The sequence below is a fragment of the Hyla sarda genome, unplaced genomic scaffold, assembly GCF_029499605.1.
Source record: "Hyla sarda isolate aHylSar1 unplaced genomic scaffold, aHylSar1.hap1 scaffold_678, whole genome shotgun sequence".
NCBI classification, from domain to species: Eukaryota; Metazoa; Chordata; class Amphibia; order Anura; family Hylidae; genus Hyla; species Hyla sarda.
Genome location: NW_026610695.1, coordinates 93,717 through 110,701, shown reverse-complemented (window position 1 = coordinate 110,701; position 16,985 = coordinate 93,717). Strand labels below are relative to the sequence as shown.

The window sequence follows — 16,985 nt, the reverse complement described above, 5'->3', positions numbered from 1 at the left end:
TGCTGTGTCCAGGCCCAGGAGCCTTAGCACTGTGCTGTGATGTCACTCAATACCACTGACATCACTAGGTGTAAACAACATCTCTCCTTTGCTGTGTATGTGACTATGGAGCTGTTTGGTGATGTCGTCTATTATGGCCTTCATAGAAGCAACAGGAGATTGTTGCATCCATCTAGAACCCTCAGAACTACAGTGCTATGATGTCACTCACTTCCACAGGCCTTGCAGAGTGTAAACAACAACAACCCAGCTTTGTTGTGTATGTAACCATAGGGATTTGTGATGTCACCTAGAACCTTCACAGCAGCGACAGCTTTATGAGGAGCATCAGCACTGCTCTGCCTGAGCAGAACCATCACCGCCATAGGTTGTCAAATAACCCGGGTTTAACCCACACAGGTAAGTCCAATGGGGTGCAGGCATGTCCTCTATGCTTACAGCTTCCCGTGGGTGTTGGTTTGATACCGTTTGGGGACAGCCAAGGAGGCATCTGCAGGCAACAAAGGTAGGTGTGTGCTTGTGTGTGTGTTTCCTATGCAGATCCTAAGCCCAGTGTCACATGCAAGTAGGAGGAGTAAGAAGGGTTCCTGGCAAATCCGGGTTATGGATTGCATTTAAAAAGGCCCCGTGGGAGTGCAATGGGCCCCTGTCTTGCTGCTTAGCAATAATGGTATGGGTTTAGGTTCTGCTGTGTGTACTGGTGGTTGACTGCCCCCCAGCCCAGAGTGTGCATGGAAAATTGTCTGGCAGCCTCCCTGACAGCAAGCAGTGATAGTGCCCATGAAGGGCACCTTGTTGGGCCCGCCCCTTTCACGGTTATCGCTTCTCGGCCTTTTGGCTAAGATCAAGTGTAGTATCTGTTCTTATCAGTTTAATATCTGATACGTCCCCTATCTGGGGACCATATATTAAATGGATTTTTGAGAACGGGGGCCGATTTCGAAGCTTGCTTCCGTCGCCCTATGCATTGACCCGATATGGCAGTATCTTCGGGTACAGTGCACCACCCCCTTACAGGGTTAAAAAGAAAGATTCCTACTTTCATTGCTACCTGCTTGCTGGCTAGCCAGCTAGCCAGCCCTGTGGGCCTTGCTGCTGCTGCAGCCAAAAAACAAAAGGTGGTGCTGCTGCTGCTTCTGCTGCTTCTGCTTGTGTCTGGCCGCTGTTGGAGCGTCCAGGCACAGGACTTCTGCTGCTGCTGACTAAATGGCCTCCTTAATTGGATCATTTGAGTAGCCAGCACACCTGTGCAGGTAGGGCATGACATGATAGGCAGCTGCCTTGATAGCGGGTGGGTGCTGAATGTTCCTAATTGACAAAATAAGATTAATGCTTATGAAGAAATATAAAATCTCATCCCTTCCCCAATATCGCGCCACACCCCTACCCCTTAATTCCCTGGTTGAACTTGATGGACATATGTCTTTTTTCGACCGTACTAACTATGTAACTATGTAACATAACATGGGGGGGGGGGGGGGGGGTCTCCTGGCTGTTCACACAGGTGTGTCATTGCTGTACATTGACCATGCATTGCTTCTGTGGTATTGCAAAGGCAAAGACAAATGCTTCCAGCCATCCATTGCACTAATGGATTGGTCATCAGCTGGCTGTCTATGTCCCGCATCAATATAGACCAAAGTACAGAGGGTTAGGCTATGCTATTGTGCACCTACCTGATGCATCAGAAGGTGCGAGGCCCTTGCTAAATTCTGTGCACAGACTTTGAGATCTATACTTTAGACTGTATCTAAACCTGCTCCAACATGGACTGACATTCTGGCCTACTTTCAGCCGATGCGACTTGTCTGTCGCTGAACAGTCGCTTTTTATGTATTCAGCACCTATGTATAATGTTGTAAAAATGCTCTAGAAGCTAAAGTCGCAGAAATGTCACACATATTTGGCCTGCAACTTTCTGTGCGACAAATTCAGACAGGAAAAATCAGTATAAATCCTTAGAAAATTATCCCCCAGTGTCTCCATCTGCTGGCGGTATTGAATAAGCATTGCTGCACTGATGGGGTATGCATTAGACGAAAAAAAAGAAGAAAAAGAAGAATAATACACCCAGAAAAGAGGCGAAAAGGAGAAAAACGTAAAAAAACGTGAAAAAAAAGTAAGAGGAAGAGAAGGGAAAAAAAGGTGGAAATGGGTTTAAAAGTGATTTCGGCGGAGAAATATATATATATATATATATATATATATATATACGCGCACACACACACATATATATAAACGTATTCTCCGTTGAGATATTGCAGCCGCTGCTGTGTCCAGGCCCAGGAGCCTTAGCACTGTGCTGTGATGTCACTCAATACCACTGACATCACTAGGTGTAAACAACATCTCTCCTTTGCTGTGTATGTGACTATGGAGCTGTTTGGTGATGTCGTCTATTATGGCCTTCATAGAAGCAACAGGAGATTGTTGCATCCATCTAGAACCCTCAGAACTACAGTGCTATGATGTCACTCACTTCCACAGGCCTTGCAGAGTGTAAACAACAACAACCCAGCTTTGTTGTGTATGTAACCATAGGGATTTGTGATGTCACCTAGAACCTTCACAGCAGCGACAGCTTTATGAGGAGCATCAGCACTGCTCTGCCTGAGCAGAACCATCACCGCCATAGGTTGTCAAATAACCCGGGTTTAACCCACACAGGTAAGTCCAATGGGGTGCAGGCATGTCCTCTATGCTTACAGCTTCCCGTGGGTGTTGGTTTGATACCGTTTGGGGACAGCCAAGGAGGCATCTGCAGGCAACAAAGGTAGGTGTGTGCTTGTGTGTGTGTTTCCTATGCAGATCCTAAGCCCAGTGTCACATGCAAGTAGGAGGAGTAAGAAGGGTTCCTGGCAAATCCGGGTTATGGATTGCATTTAAAAAGGCCCCGTGGGAGTGCAATGGGCCCCTGTCTTGCTGCTTAGCAATAATGGTATGGGTTTAGGTTCTGCTGTGTGTACTGGTGGTTGACTGCCCCCCAGCCCAGAGTGTGCATGGAAAATTGTCTGGCAGCCTCCCTGACAGCAAGCAGTGATAGTGCCCATGAAGGGCACCTTGTTGGGCCCGCCCCTTTCACGGTTATCGCTTCTCGGCCTTTTGGCTAAGATCAAGTGTAGTATCTGTTCTTATCAGTTTAATATCTGATACGTCCCCTATCTGGGGACCATATATTAAATGGATTTTTGAGAACGGGGGCCGATTTCGAAGCTTGCTTCCGTCGCCCTATGCATTGACCCGATATGGCAGTATCTTCGGGTACAGTGCACCACCCCCTTACAGGGTTAAAAAGAAAGATTCCTACTTTCATTGCTACCTGCTTGCTGGCTAGCCAGCTAGCCAGCCCTGTGGGCCTTGCTGCTGCTGCAGCCAAAAAACAAAAGGTGGTGCTGCTGCTGCTTCTGCTGCTTCTGCTTCTGCTTGTGTCTGGCCGCTGTTGGAGCGTCCAGGCACAGGACTTCTGCTGCTGCTGACTAAATGGCCTCCTTAATTGGATCATTTGAGTAGCCAGCACACCTGTGCAGGTAGGGCATGACATGATAGGCAGCTGCCTTGATAGCGGGTGGGTGCTGAATGTTCCTAATTGACAAAATAAGATTAATGCTTATGAAGAAATATAAAATCTCATCCCTTCCCCAATATCGCGCCACACCCCTACCCCTTAATTCCCTGGTTGAACTTGATGGACATATGTCTTTTTTCGACCGTACTAACTATGTAACTATGTAACATAACATGGGGGGGGGGGGGGGTCTCCTGGCTGTTCACACAGGTGTGTCATTGCTGTACATTGACCATGCATTGCTTCTGTGGTATTGCAAAGGCAAAGACAAATGCTTCCAGCCATCCATTGCACTAATGGATTGGTCATCAGCTGGCTGTCTATGTCCCGCATCAATATAGACCAAAGTACAGAGGGTTAGGCTATGCTATTGTGCACCTACCTGATGCATCAGAAGGTGCGAGGCCCTTGCTAAATTCTGTGCACAGACTTTGAGATCTATACTTTAGACTGTATCTAAACCTGCTCCAACATGGACTGACATTCTGGCCTACTTTCAGCCGATGCGACTTGTCTGTCGCTGAACAGTCGCTTTTTATGTATTCAGCACCTATGTATAATGTTGTAAAAATGCTCTAGAAGCTAAAGTCGCAGAAATGTCACACATATTTGGCCTGCAACTTTCTGTGCGACAAATTCAGACAGGAAAAATCAGTATAAATCCTTAGAAAATTATCCCCCAGTGTCTCCATCTGCTGGCGGTATTGAATAAGCATTGCTGCACTGATGGGGTATGCATTAGACGAAAAAAAAGAAGAAAAAGAAGAATAATACGCTCAGAAAAGAGGCGAAAAGGAGAAAAACGTAAAAAAACGTGAAAAAAAAGTAAGAGGAAGAGAAGGGAAAAAAAGGTGGAAATGGGTTTAAAAGTGATTTCGGCGGAGAAATATATATATATATATATATATATATACGCGCACACACACACATATATATAAACGTATTCTCCGTTGAGATATTGCAGCCGCTGCTGTGTCCAGGCCCAGGAGCCTTAGCACTGTGCTGTGATGTCACTCAATACCACTGACATCACTAGGTGTAAACAACATCTCTCCTTTGCTGTGTATGTGACTATGGAGCTGTTTGGTGATGTCGTCTATTATGGCCTTCATAGAAGCAACAGGAGATTGTTGCATCCATCTAGAACCCTCAGAACTACAGTGCTATGATGTCACTCACTTCCACAGGCCTTGCAGAGTGTAAACAACAACAACCCAGCTTTGTTGTGTATGTAACCATAGGGATTTGTGATGTCACCTAGAACCTTCACAGCAGCGACAGCTTTATGAGGAGCATCAGCACTGCTCTGCCTGAGCAGAACCATCACCGCCATAGGTTGTCAAATAACCCGGGTTTAACCCACACAGGTAAGTCCAATGGGGTGCAGGCATGTCCTCTATGCTTACAGCTTCCCGTGGGTGTTGGTTTGATACCGTTTGGGGACAGCCAAGGAGGCATCTGCAGGCAACAAAGGTAGGTGTGTGCTTGTGTGTGTGTTTCCTATGCAGATCCTAAGCCCAGTGTCACATGCAAGTAGGAGGAGTAAGAAGGGTTCCTGGCAAATCCGGGTTATGGATTGCATTTAAAAAGGCCCCGTGGGAGTGCAATGGGCCCCTGTCTTGCTGCTTAGCAATAATGGTATGGGTTTAGGTTCTGCTGTGTGTACTGGTGGTTGACTGCCCCCCAGCCCAGAGTGTGCATGGAAAATTGTCTGGCAGCCTCCCTGACAGCAAGCAGTGATAGTGCCCATGAAGGGCACCTTGTTGGGCCCGCCCCTTTCACGGTTATCGCTTCTCGGCCTTTTGGCTAAGATCAAGTGTAGTATCTGTTCTTATCAGTTTTCATGCTGGTGGGGATGGGTGCTGCATGGAGGATGCAGGTGTACCAGGGCTTTCCGGGGCTGGTTCTGAGGAATCAGCTCGACGGCTGCCCCGATGTGACCTGTTCCCTCCGGGTCTCGCCATGAGGCTGAGAGGGTCTAGAGCCGAGGTACTTTTGTGCCTCGGGGAGTGGTGACCCCGAGGTGCCGAAACTCACTGGGAGAATAGGCTCACTGAGTTGAAGCACGGGCACCATAATCTCTTCACCTTGTGGCACCCACCTCTTGATTCCCGGCCTTCTGGCTAGGATCAGAGAAATTTTTATAGATCCAGCCGGATGTCCGGGCAGTATATCTGCACACATTCACTTATTTATTTATTTTTTGTCTCACTGTGTCACTTTTTGCGTGTTGTGTGTTCACAGGATTTGTCAGGATGCGGTAGCCCTTCTGGGTGTCCCTCCTGGCGGTCTAGGGGAGGTGTGTGTGGCCATTAGGTTCCGCACCTCCCTGCAAACACCCCGGGTACTCCTGCTTCGCAGGGTACCTACCGTAATCGGCTCTGCGGGCAGATACCTTGGCTAACGCCAAGGGGGATGCCGGGAGCATTTGTGGTCTCCTAGTAGCTTCGGCGAAAAGGGACATCGAACCTGGAACCTCGCAGGTACCTTTTGGTCCGGAGGCGAAGGGTAAGGTTTGTTGGGGGGCCTCTCTCCTATCGGAGAAGGGCTTGCGATAGACCGCATCCTTTGTGCACGTTTTTTTAGTGTAACACGTTTGCACTTTTTCTTGCACTTTGGGTGAATCGAAAGCACGTTCCTCGGCTTTAGATAAAAAAAAAATAAAAAATCTGTTCTTATCAGTTTAATATCTGATACGTCCCCTATCTGGGGACCATATATTAAATGGATTTTTGAGAACGGGGGCCGATTTCGAAGCTTGCTTCCGTCGCCCTATGCATTGACCCGATATGGCAGTATCTTCGGGTACAGTGCACCACCCCCTTACAGGGTTAAAAAGAAAGATTCCTACTTTCATTGCTACCTGCTTGCTGGCTAGCCAGCTAGCCAGCCCTGTGGGCCTTGCTGCTGCTGCAGCCAAAAAACAAAAGGTGGTGCTGCTGCTGCTTCTGCTGCTTCTGCTTCTGCTTGTGTCTGGCCGCTGTTGGAGCGTCCAGGCACAGGACTTCTGCTGCTGCTGACTAAATGGCCTCCTTAATTGGATCATTTGAGTAGCCAGCACACCTGTGCAGGTAGGGCATGACATGATAGGCAGCTGCCTTGATAGCGGGTGGGTGCTGAATGTTCCTAATTGACAAAATAAGATTAATGCTTATGAAGAAATATAAAATCTCATCCCTTCCCCAATATCGCGCCACACCCCTACCCCTTAATTCCCTGGTTGAACTTGATGGACATATGTCTTTTTTCGACCGTACTAACTATGTAACTATGTAACATAACATGGGGGGGGGGGGGGGTCTCCTGGCTGTTCACACAGGTGTGTCATTGCTGTACATTGACCATGCATTGCTTCTGTGGTATTGCAAAGGCAAAGACAAATGCTTCCAGCCATCCATTGCACTAATGGATTGGTCATCAGCTGGCTGTCTATGTCCCGCATCAATATAGACCAAAGTACAGAGGGTTAGGCTATGCTATTGTGCACCTACCTGATGCATCAGAAGGTGCGAGGCCCTTGCTAAATTCTGTGCACAGACTTTGAGATCTATACTTTAGACTGTATCTAAACCTGCTCCAACATGGACTGACATTCTGGCCTACTTTCAGCCGATGCGACTTGTCTGTCGCTGAACAGTCGCTTTTTATGTATTCAGCACCTATGTATAATGTTGTAAAAATGCTCTAGAAGCTAAAGTCGCAGAAATGTCACACATATTTGGCCTGCAACTTTCTGTGCGACAAATTCAGACAGGAAAAATCAGTATAAATCCTTAGAAAATTATCCCCCAGTGTCTCCATCTGCTGGCGGTATTGAATAAGCATTGCTGCACTGATGGGGTATGCATTAGACGAAAAAAAAGAAGAAAAAGAAGAATAATACGCCCAGAAAAGAGGCGAAAAGGAGAAAAACGTAAAAAAACGTGAAAAAAAAGTAAGAGGAAGAGAAGGGAAAAAAAGGTGGAAATGGGTTTAAAAGTGATTTCGGCGGAGAAATATATATATATATATATATATATATATATATATATACGCGCACACACACACATATATATAAACGTATTCTCCGTTGAGATATTGCAGCCGCTGCTGTGTCCAGGCCCAGGAGCCTTAGCACTGTGCTGTGATGTCACTCAATACCACTGACATCACTAGGTGTAAACAACATCTCTCCTTTGCTGTGTATGTGACTATGGAGCTGTTTGGTGATGTCGTCTATTATGGCCTTCATAGAAGCAACAGGAGATTGTTGCATCCATCTAGAACCCTCAGAACTACAGTGCTATGATGTCACTCACTTCCACAGGCCTTGCAGAGTGTAAACAACAACAACCCAGCTTTGTTGTGTATGTAACCATAGGGATTTGTGATGTCACCTAGAACCTTCACAGCAGCGACAGCTTTATGAGGAGCATCAGCACTGCTCTGCCTGAGCAGAACCATCACCGCCATAGGTTGTCAAATAACCCGGGTTTAACCCACACAGGTAAGTCCAATGGGGTGCAGGCATGTCCTCTATGCTTACAGCTTCCCGTGGGTGTTGGTTTGATACCGTTTGGGGACAGCCAAGGAGGCATCTGCAGGCAACAAAGGTAGGTGTGTGCTTGTGTGTGTGTTTCCTATGCAGATCCTAAGCCCAGTGTCACATGCAAGTAGGAGGAGTAAGAAGGGTTCCTGGCAAATCCGGGTTATGGATTGCATTTAAAAAGGCCCCGTGGGAGTGCAATGGGCCCCTGTCTTGCTGCTTAGCAATAATGGTATGGGTTTAGGTTCTGCTGTGTGTACTGGTGGTTGACTGCCCCCCAGCCCAGAGTGTGCATGGAAAATTGTCTGGCAGCCTCCCTGACAGCAAGCAGTGATAGTGCCCATGAAGGGCACCTTGTTGGGCCCGCCCCTTTCACGGTTATCGCTTCTCGGCCTTTTGGCTAAGATCAAGTGTAGTATCTGTTCTTATCAGTTTAATATCTGATACGTCCCCTATCTGGGGACCATATATTAAATGGATTTTTGAGAACGGGGGCCGATTTCGAAGCTTGCTTCCGTCGCCCTATGCATTGACCCGATATGGCAGTATCTTCGGGTACAGTGCACCACCCCCTTACAGGGTTAAAAAGAAATATTCCTACTTTCATTGCTACCTGCTTGCTGGCTAGCCAGCTAGCCAGCCCTGTGGGCCTTGCTGCTGCTGCAGCCAAAAAACAAAAGGTGGTGGTGCTGCTGCTGCTTCTGCTTCTGCTTGTGTCTGGCCGCTGTTGGAGCGTCCAGGCACAGGACTTCTGCTGCTGCTGACTAAATGGCCTCCTTAATTGGATCATTTGAGTAGCCAGCACACCTGTGCAGGTAGGGCATGACATGATAGGCAGCTGCCTTGATAGCGGGTGGGTGCTGAATGTTCCTAATTGACAAAATAAGATTAATGCTTATGAAGAAATATAAAATCTCATCCCTTCCCCAATATCGCGCCACACCCCTACCCCTTAATTCCCTGGTTGAACTTGATGGACATATGTCTTTTTTCGACCGTACTAACTATGTAACTATGTAACATAACATGGGGGGGGGGGGGGTCTCCTGGCTGTTCACACAGGTGTGTCATTGCTGTACATTGACCATGCATTGCTTCTGTGGTATTGCAAAGGCAAAGACAAATGCTTCCAGCCATCCATTGCACTAATGGATTGGTCATCAGCTGGCTGTCTATGTCCCGCATCAATATAGACCAAAGTACAGAGGGTTAGGCTATGCTATTGTGCACCTACCTGATGCATCAGAAGGTGCGAGGCCCTTGCTAAATTCTGTGCACAGACTTCGAGATCTATACTTTAGACTGTATCTAAACCTGCTCCAACATGGACTGACATTCTGGCCTACTTTCAGCCGATGCGACTTGTCTGTCGCTGAACAGTCGCTTTTTATGTATTCAGCACCTATGTATAATGTTGTAAAAATGCTCTAGAAGCTAAAGTCGCAGAAATGTCACACATATTTGGCCTGCAACTTTCTGTGCGACAAATTCAGACAGGAAAAATCAGTATAAATCCTTAGAAAATTATCCCCCAGTGTCTCCATCTGCTGGCGGTATTGAATAAGCATTGCTGCACTGATGGGGTATGCATTAGACGAAAAAAAAGAAGAAAAAGAAGAATAATACGCCCAGAAAAGAGGCGAAAAGGAGAAAAACGTAAAAAAACGTGAAAAAAAAGTAAGAGGAAGAGAAGGGAAAAAAAGGTGGAAATGGGTTTAAAAGTGATTTCGGCGGAGAAATATATATATATATATATATATATATATATATATATATATACGCGCACACACACACATATATATTAACGTATTCTCCGTTGAGATATTGCAGCCGCTGCTGTGTCCAGGCCCAGGAGCCTTAGCACTGTGCTGTGATGTCACTCAATACCACTGACATCACTAGGTGTAAACAACATCTCTCCTTTGCTGTGTATGTGACTATGGAGCTGTTTGGTGATGTCGTCTATTATGGCCTTCATAGAAGCAACAGGAGATTGTTGCATCCATCTAGAACCCTCAGAACTACAGTGCTATGATGTCACTCACTTCCACAGGCCTTGCAGAGTGTAAACAACAACAACCCAGCTTTGTTGTGTATGTAACCATAGGGATTTGTGATGTCACCTAGAACCTTCACAGCAGCGACAGCTTTATGAGGAGCATCAGCACTGCTCTGCCTGAGCAGAACCATCACCGCCATAGGTTGTCAAATAACCCGGGTTTAACCCACACAGGTAAGTCCAATGGGGTGCAGGCATGTCCTCTATGCTTACAGCTTCCCGTGGGTGTTGGTTTGATACCGTTTGGGGACAGCCAAGGAGGCATCTGCAGGCAAAAAAGGTAGGTGTGTGCTTGTGTGTGTGTTTCCTATGCAGATCCTAAGCCCAGTGTCACATGCAAGTAGGAGGAGTAAGAAGGGTTCCTGGCAAATCCGGGTTATGGATTGCATTTAAAAAGGCCCCGTGGGAGTGCAATGGGCCCCTGTCTTGCTGCTTAGCAATAATGGTATGGGTTTAGGTTCTGCTGTGTGTACTGGTGGTTGACTGCCCCCCAGCCCAGAGTGTGCATGGAAAATTGTCTGGCAGCCTCCCTGACAGCAAGCAGTGATAGTGCCCATGAAGGGCACCTTGTTGGGCCCGCCCCTTTCACGGTTATCGCTTCTCGGCCTTTTGGCTAAGATCAAGTGTAGTATCTGTTCTTATCAGTTTAATATCTGATACGTCCCCTATCTGGGGACCATATATTAAATGGATTTTTGAGAACGGGGGCCGATTTCGAAGCTTGCTTCCGTCGCCCTATGCATTGACCCGATATGGCAGTATCTTCGGGTACAGTGCACCACCCCCTTACAGGGTTAAAAAGAAAGATTCCTACTTTCATTGCTACCTGCTTGCTGGCTAGCCAGCTAGCCAGCCCTGTGGGCCTTGCTGCTGCTGCAGCCAAAAAACAAAAGGTGGTGCTGCTGCTGCTTCTGCTTCTGCTTGTGTCTGGCCGCTGTTGGAGCGTCCAGGCACAGGACTTCTGCTGCTGCTGACTAAATGGCCTCCTTTATTGGATCATTTGAGTAGCCAGCACACCTGTGCAGGTAGGGCATGACATGATAGGCAGCTGCCTTGATAGCGGGTGGGTGCTGAATGTTCCTAATTGACAAAATAAGATTAATGCTTATGAAGAAATATAAAATCTCATCCCTTCCCCAATATCGCGCCACACCCCTACCCCTTAATTCCCTGGTTGAACTTGATGGACATATGTCTTTTTTCGACCGTACTAACTATGTAACTATGTAACATAACATGGGGGGGGGGGGTCTCCTGGCTGTTCACACAGGTGTGTCATTGCTGTACATTGACCATGCATTGCTTCTGTGGTATTGCAAAGGCAAAGACAAATGCTTCCAGCCATCCATTGCACTAATGGATTGGTCATCAGCTGGCTGTCTATGTCCCGCATCAATATAGACCAAAGTACAGAGGGTTAGGCTATGCTATTGTGCACCTACCTGATGCATCAGAAGGTGCGAGGCCCTTGCTAAATTCTGTGCACAGACTTTGAGATCTATACTTTAGACTGTATCTAAACCTGCTCCAACATGGACTGACATTCTGGCCTACTTTCAGCCGATGCGACTTGTCTGTCGCTGAACAGTCGCTTTTTATGTATTCAGCACCTATGTATAATGTTGTAAAAATGCTCTAGAAGCTAAAGTCGCAGAAATGTCACACATATTTGGCCTGCAACTTTCTGTGCGACAAATTCAGACAGGAAAAATCAGTATAAATCCTTAGAAAATTATCCCCCAGTGTCTCCATCTGCTGGCGGTATTGAATAAGCATTGCTGCACTGATGGGGTATGCATTAGACGAAAAAAAAGAAGAAAAAGAAGAATAATACGCCCAGAAAAGAGGCGAAAAGGAGAAAAACGTAAAAAAACGTGAAAAAAAAGTAAGAGGAAGAGAAGGGAAAAAAAGGTGGAAATGGGTTTAAAAGTGATTTCGGCGGAGAAATATATATATATATATATATATATATATATATATATATATACGCGCACACACACACATATATATAAACGTATTCTCCGTTGAGATATTGCAGCCGCTGCTGTGTCCAGGCCCAGGAGCCTTAGCACTGTGCTGTGATGTCACTCAATACCACTGACATCACTAGGTGTAAACAACATCTCTCCTTTGCTGTGTATGTGACTATGGAGCTGTTTGGTGATGTCGTCTATTATGGCCTTCATAGAAGCAACAGGAGATTGTTGCATCCATCTAGAACCCTCAGAACTACAGTGCTATGATGTCACTCACTTCCACAGGCCTTGCAGAGTGTAAACAACAACAACCCAGCTTTGTTGTGTATGTAACCATAGGGATTTGTGATGTCACCTAGAACCTTCACAGCAGCGACAGCTTTATGAGGAGCATCAGCACTGCTCTGCCTGAGCAGAACCATCACCGCCATAGGTTGTCAAATAACCCGGGTTTAACCCACACAGGTAAGTCCAATGGGGTGCAGGCATGTCCTCTATGCTTACAGCTTCCCGTGGGTGTTGGTTTGATACCGTTTGGGGACAGCCAAGGAGGCATCTGCAGGCAACAAAGGTAGGTGTGTGCTTGTGTGTGTGTGTTTCCTATGCAGATCCTAAGCCCAGTGTCACATGCAAGTAGGAGGAGTAAGAAGGGTTCCTGGCAAATCCGGGTTATGGATTGCATTTAAAAAGGCCCCGTGGGAGTGTAATGGGCCCCTGTCTTGCTGCTTAGCAATAATGGTATGGGTTTAGGTTCTGCTGTGTGTACTGGTGGTTGACTGCCCCCCAGCCCAGAGTGTGCATGGAAAATTGTCTGGCAGCCTCCCTGACAGCAAGCAGTGATAGTGCCCATGAAGGGCACCTTGTTGGGCCCGCCCCTTTCACGGTTATCGCTTCTCGGCCTTTTGGCTAAGATCAAGTGTAGTATCTGTTCTTATCAGTTTTCATGCTGGTGGGGATGGGTGCTGCATGGAGGATGCAGGTGTACCAGGGCTTTCCGGGGCTGGTTCTGAGGAATCAGCTCGACGGCTGCCCCGATGTGACCTGTTCCCTCCGGGTCTCGCCATGAGGCTGAGAGGGTCTAGAGCCGAGGTACTTTTGTGCCTCGGGGAGTGGTGACCCCGAGGTGCCGAAACTCACTGGGAGGATAGACTCACTGAGTTGAAGCACGGGCACCATAATCTCTTCACCTTGTGGCACTCACCTCTTGATTCCCGGCCTTCTGGCTAGGATCAGAGAAATTTTTATAGATCCGGCCGGATGTCCGGGCAGTATATCTGCACACATTCACTTATTTATTTCTTTTTTGTCTCACTGTGTCACTTTTTGCGTGTTGTGTGTTCACAGGATTGGTCAGGATGCGGTAGCCCTTCTGGGTGTCCCTCCTGGCGGTCTAGGGGAGGTGTGTGTGGCCATTAGGTTCCGCACCTCCCTGCAAACACCCCGGGTACTCCTGCTTTGGCAGGGTACCTACCGTAATCGGCTCTGCGGGCAGATACCTTGGCTAACGCCAAGGGGGATGCCGGGAGCATTTGTGGTCCCCTAGTAGCTTCGGCGAAAAGGGACATCGAACCTGGAACCTCGCAGGTACCTTTTGGTCCGGAGGCGAAGGGTAAGGTTTGTTGGGGGGCCTCTCTCCTATCGGAGAAGGGCTTGCGATAGACCGCATCCTTTGTGCACGTTTTTTTAGTGTAACACGTTTGCACTTTTTCTTGCACTTTGGGTGAATCGAAAGCACGTTCCTCGGCTTTAGATAAAAAAAAAAAAAAAAATCTGTTCTTATCAGTTTAATATCTGATACGTCCCCTATCTGGGGACCATATATTAAATGGATTTTTGAGAACGGGGGCCGATTTCGAAGCTTGCTTCCGTCGCCCTATGCATTGACCCGATATGGCAGTATCTTCGGGTACAGTGCACCACCCCCTTACAGGGTTAAAAAGAAAGATTCCTACTTTCATTGCTACCTGCTTGCTGGCTAGCCAGCTAGCCAGCCCTGTGGGCCTTGCTGCTGCTGCAGCCAAAAAACAAAAGGTGGTGCTGCTGCTGCTTCTGCTGCTTCTGCTTCTGCTTGTGTCTGGCCGCTGTTGGAGCGTCCAGGCACAGGACTTCTGCTGCTGCTGACTAAATGGCCTCCTTAATTGGATCATTTGAGTAGCCAGCACACCTGTGCAGGTAGGGCATGACATGATAGGCAGCTGCCTTGATAGCGGGTGGGTGCTGAATGTTCCTAATTGACAAAATAAGATTAATGCTTATGAAGAAATATAAAATCTCCTCCCTTCCCCAATATCGCGCCACACCCCTACCCCTTAATTCCCTGGTTGAACTTGATGGACATATGTCTTTTTTCGACCGTACTAACTATGTAACTATGTAACATAACATGGGGGGGGGGGGGGGGGGTCTCCTGGCTGTTCACACAGGTGTGTCATTGCTGTACATTGACCATGCATTGCTTCTGTGGTATTGCAAAGGCAAAGACAAATGCTTCCAGCCATCCATTGCACTAATGGATTGGTCATCAGCTGGCTGTCTATGTCCCGCATCAATATAGACCAAAGTACAGAGGGTTAGGCTATGCTATTGTGCACCTACCTGATGCATCAGAAGGTGCGAGGCCCTTGCTAAATTCTGTGCACAGACTTTGAGATCTATACTTTAGACTGTATCTAAACCTGCTCCAACATGGACTGACATTCTGGCCTACTTTCAGCCGATGCGACTTGTCTGTCGCTGAACAGTCGCTTTTTATGTATTCAGCACCTATGTATAATGTTGTAAAAATGCTCTAGAAGCTAAAGTCGCAGAAATGTCACACATATTTGGCCTGCAACTTTCTGTGCGACAAATTCAGACAGGAAAAATCAGTATAAATCCTTAGAAAATTATCCCCCAGTGTCTCCATCTGCTGGCGGTATTGAATAAGCATTGCTGCACTGATGGGGTATGCATTAGACGAAAAAAAAGAAGAAAAAGAAGAATAATACGCCCAGAAAAGAGGCGAAAAGGAGAAAAACGTAAAAAAACGTGAAAAAAAAGTAAGAGGAAGAGAAGGGAAAAAAAGGTGGAAATGGGTTTAAAAGTGATTTCGGCGGAGAAATATATATATATATATATATATATATATATATATATATATATATACGCGCACACACACACATATATATAAACGTATTCTCCGTTGAGATATTGCAGCCGCTGCTGTGTCCAGGCCCAGGAGCCTTAGCACTGTGCTGTGATGTCACTCAATACCACTGACATCACTAGGTGTAAACAACATCTCTCCTTTGCTGTGTATGTGACTATGGAGCTGTTTGGTGATGTCGTCTATTATGGCCTTCATAGAAGCAACAGGAGATTGTTGCATCCATCTAGAACCCTCAGAACTACAGTGCTATGATGTCACTCACTTCCACAGGCCTTGCAGAGTGTAAACAACAACAACCCAGCTTTGTTGTGTATGTAACCATAGGGATTTGTGATGTCACCTAGAACCTTCACAGCAGCGACAGCTTTATGAGGAGCATCAGCACTGCTCTGCCTGAGCAGAACCATCACCGCCATAGGTTGTCAAATAACCCGGGTTTAACCCACACAGGTAAGTCCAATGGGGTGCAGGCATGTCCTCTATGCTTACAGCTTCCCGTGGGTGTTGGTTTGATACCGTTTGGGGACAGCCAAGGAGGCATCTGCAGGCAACAAAGGTAGGTGTGTGCTTGTGTGTGTGTTTCCTATGCAGATCCTAAGCCCAGTGTCACATGCAAGTAGGAGGAGTAAGAAGGGTTCCTGGCAAATCCGGGTTATGGATTGCATTTAAAAAGGCCCCGTGGGAGTGCAATGGGCCCCTGTCTTGCTGCTTAGCAATAATGGTATGGGTTTAGGTTCTGCTGTGTGTACTGGTGGTTGACTGCCCCCCAGCCCAGAGTGTGCATGGAAAATTGTCTGGCAGCCTCCCTGACAGCAAGCAGTGATAGTGCCCATGAAGGGCACCTTGTTGGGCCCGCCCCTTTCACGGTTATCACTTCTCGGCCTTTTGGCTAAGATCAAGTGTAGTATCTGTTCTTATCAGTTTAATATCTGATACGTCCCCTATCTGGGGACCATATATTAAATGGATTTTTGAGAACGGGGGCCGATTTCGAAGCTTGCTTCCGTCGCCCTATGCATTGACCCGATATGGCAGTATCTTCGGGTACAGTGCACCACCCCCTTACAGGGTTAAAAAGAAAGATTCCTACTTTCATTGCTACCTGCTTGCTGGCTAGCCAGCTAGCCAGCCCTGTGGGCCTTGCTGCTACTGCAGCCAAAAAACAAAAGGTGGTGCTGCTGCTTCTGCTGCTTCTGCTTCTGCTTGTGTCTGGCCGCTGTTGGAGCGTCCAGGCACAGGACTTCTGCTGCTGCTGACTAAATGGCCTCCTTAATTGGATCATTTGAGTAGCCAGCACACCTGTGCAGGTAGGGCATGACATGATAGGCAGCTGCCTTGATAGCGGGTGGGTGCTGAATGTTCCTAATTGACAAAATAAGATTAATGCTTATGAAGAAATATAAAATCTCATCCCTTCCCCAATATCGCGCCACACCCCTACCCCTTAATTCCCTGGTTGAACTTGATGGACATATGTCTTTTTTCGACCGTACTAACTATGTAACTATGTAACATAACATGGGGGGGGGGGGGGGGGTCTCCTGGCTGTTCACACAGGTGTGTCATTGCTGTACATTGACCATGCATTGCTTCTGTGGTATTGCAAAGGCAAAGACAAATGCTTCCAGCCATCCATTGCACTAATGGATTGGTCATCAGCTGGCTGTCTATGTCCCGCATCAATATAGACCAAAGTACAGAGGGTTAGGCTA

At 47.2% G+C, this 16,985-nt stretch overlaps 7 non-coding genes and 2 pseudogenes across 7 annotated transcripts; all 9 read left to right on the top strand.

The window, feature by feature from the left end:
• Positions 1–818: 818 nt before the first annotated feature.
• Positions 819–1,009, top strand: LOC130343327 (U2 spliceosomal RNA). Its single transcript, XR_008882671.1, has one exon. It is a non-coding gene; the product is annotated as a U2 spliceosomal RNA (small nuclear RNA).
• A 2,077-nt stretch (positions 1,010–3,086) lies between these two features.
• Positions 3,087–3,277, top strand: LOC130343326 (U2 spliceosomal RNA). Its single transcript, XR_008882670.1, has one exon. It is a non-coding gene; the product is annotated as a U2 spliceosomal RNA (small nuclear RNA).
• Positions 3,278–5,351: 2,074 nt separating this feature from the next.
• On the top strand, positions 5,352–5,511 carry LOC130343289 (U2 spliceosomal RNA; annotated as a pseudogene).
• Positions 5,512–6,203: 692 nt separating this feature from the next.
• LOC130343277 (U2 spliceosomal RNA) lies at positions 6,204–6,386 on the top strand. The gene has a single exon (XR_008882636.1). It is a non-coding gene; the product is annotated as a U2 spliceosomal RNA (small nuclear RNA).
• A 2,084-nt stretch (positions 6,387–8,470) lies between these two features.
• On the top strand, positions 8,471–8,661 carry LOC130343324 (U2 spliceosomal RNA). The gene has a single exon (XR_008882669.1). It is a non-coding gene; the product is annotated as a U2 spliceosomal RNA (small nuclear RNA).
• Positions 8,662–10,742: 2,081 nt separating this feature from the next.
• On the top strand, positions 10,743–10,933 carry LOC130343323 (U2 spliceosomal RNA). The gene has a single exon (XR_008882668.1). It is a non-coding gene; the product is annotated as a U2 spliceosomal RNA (small nuclear RNA).
• A 2,078-nt stretch (positions 10,934–13,011) lies between these two features.
• On the top strand, positions 13,012–13,171 carry LOC130343288 (U2 spliceosomal RNA; annotated as a pseudogene).
• Positions 13,172–13,864: 693 nt separating this feature from the next.
• LOC130343281 (U2 spliceosomal RNA) lies at positions 13,865–14,047 on the top strand. The gene has a single exon (XR_008882637.1). It is a non-coding gene; the product is annotated as a U2 spliceosomal RNA (small nuclear RNA).
• Positions 14,048–16,142: 2,095 nt separating this feature from the next.
• Positions 16,143–16,333, top strand: LOC130343350 (U2 spliceosomal RNA). The gene has a single exon (XR_008882693.1). It is a non-coding gene; the product is annotated as a U2 spliceosomal RNA (small nuclear RNA).
• Positions 16,334–16,985: the final 652 nt, after the last annotated feature.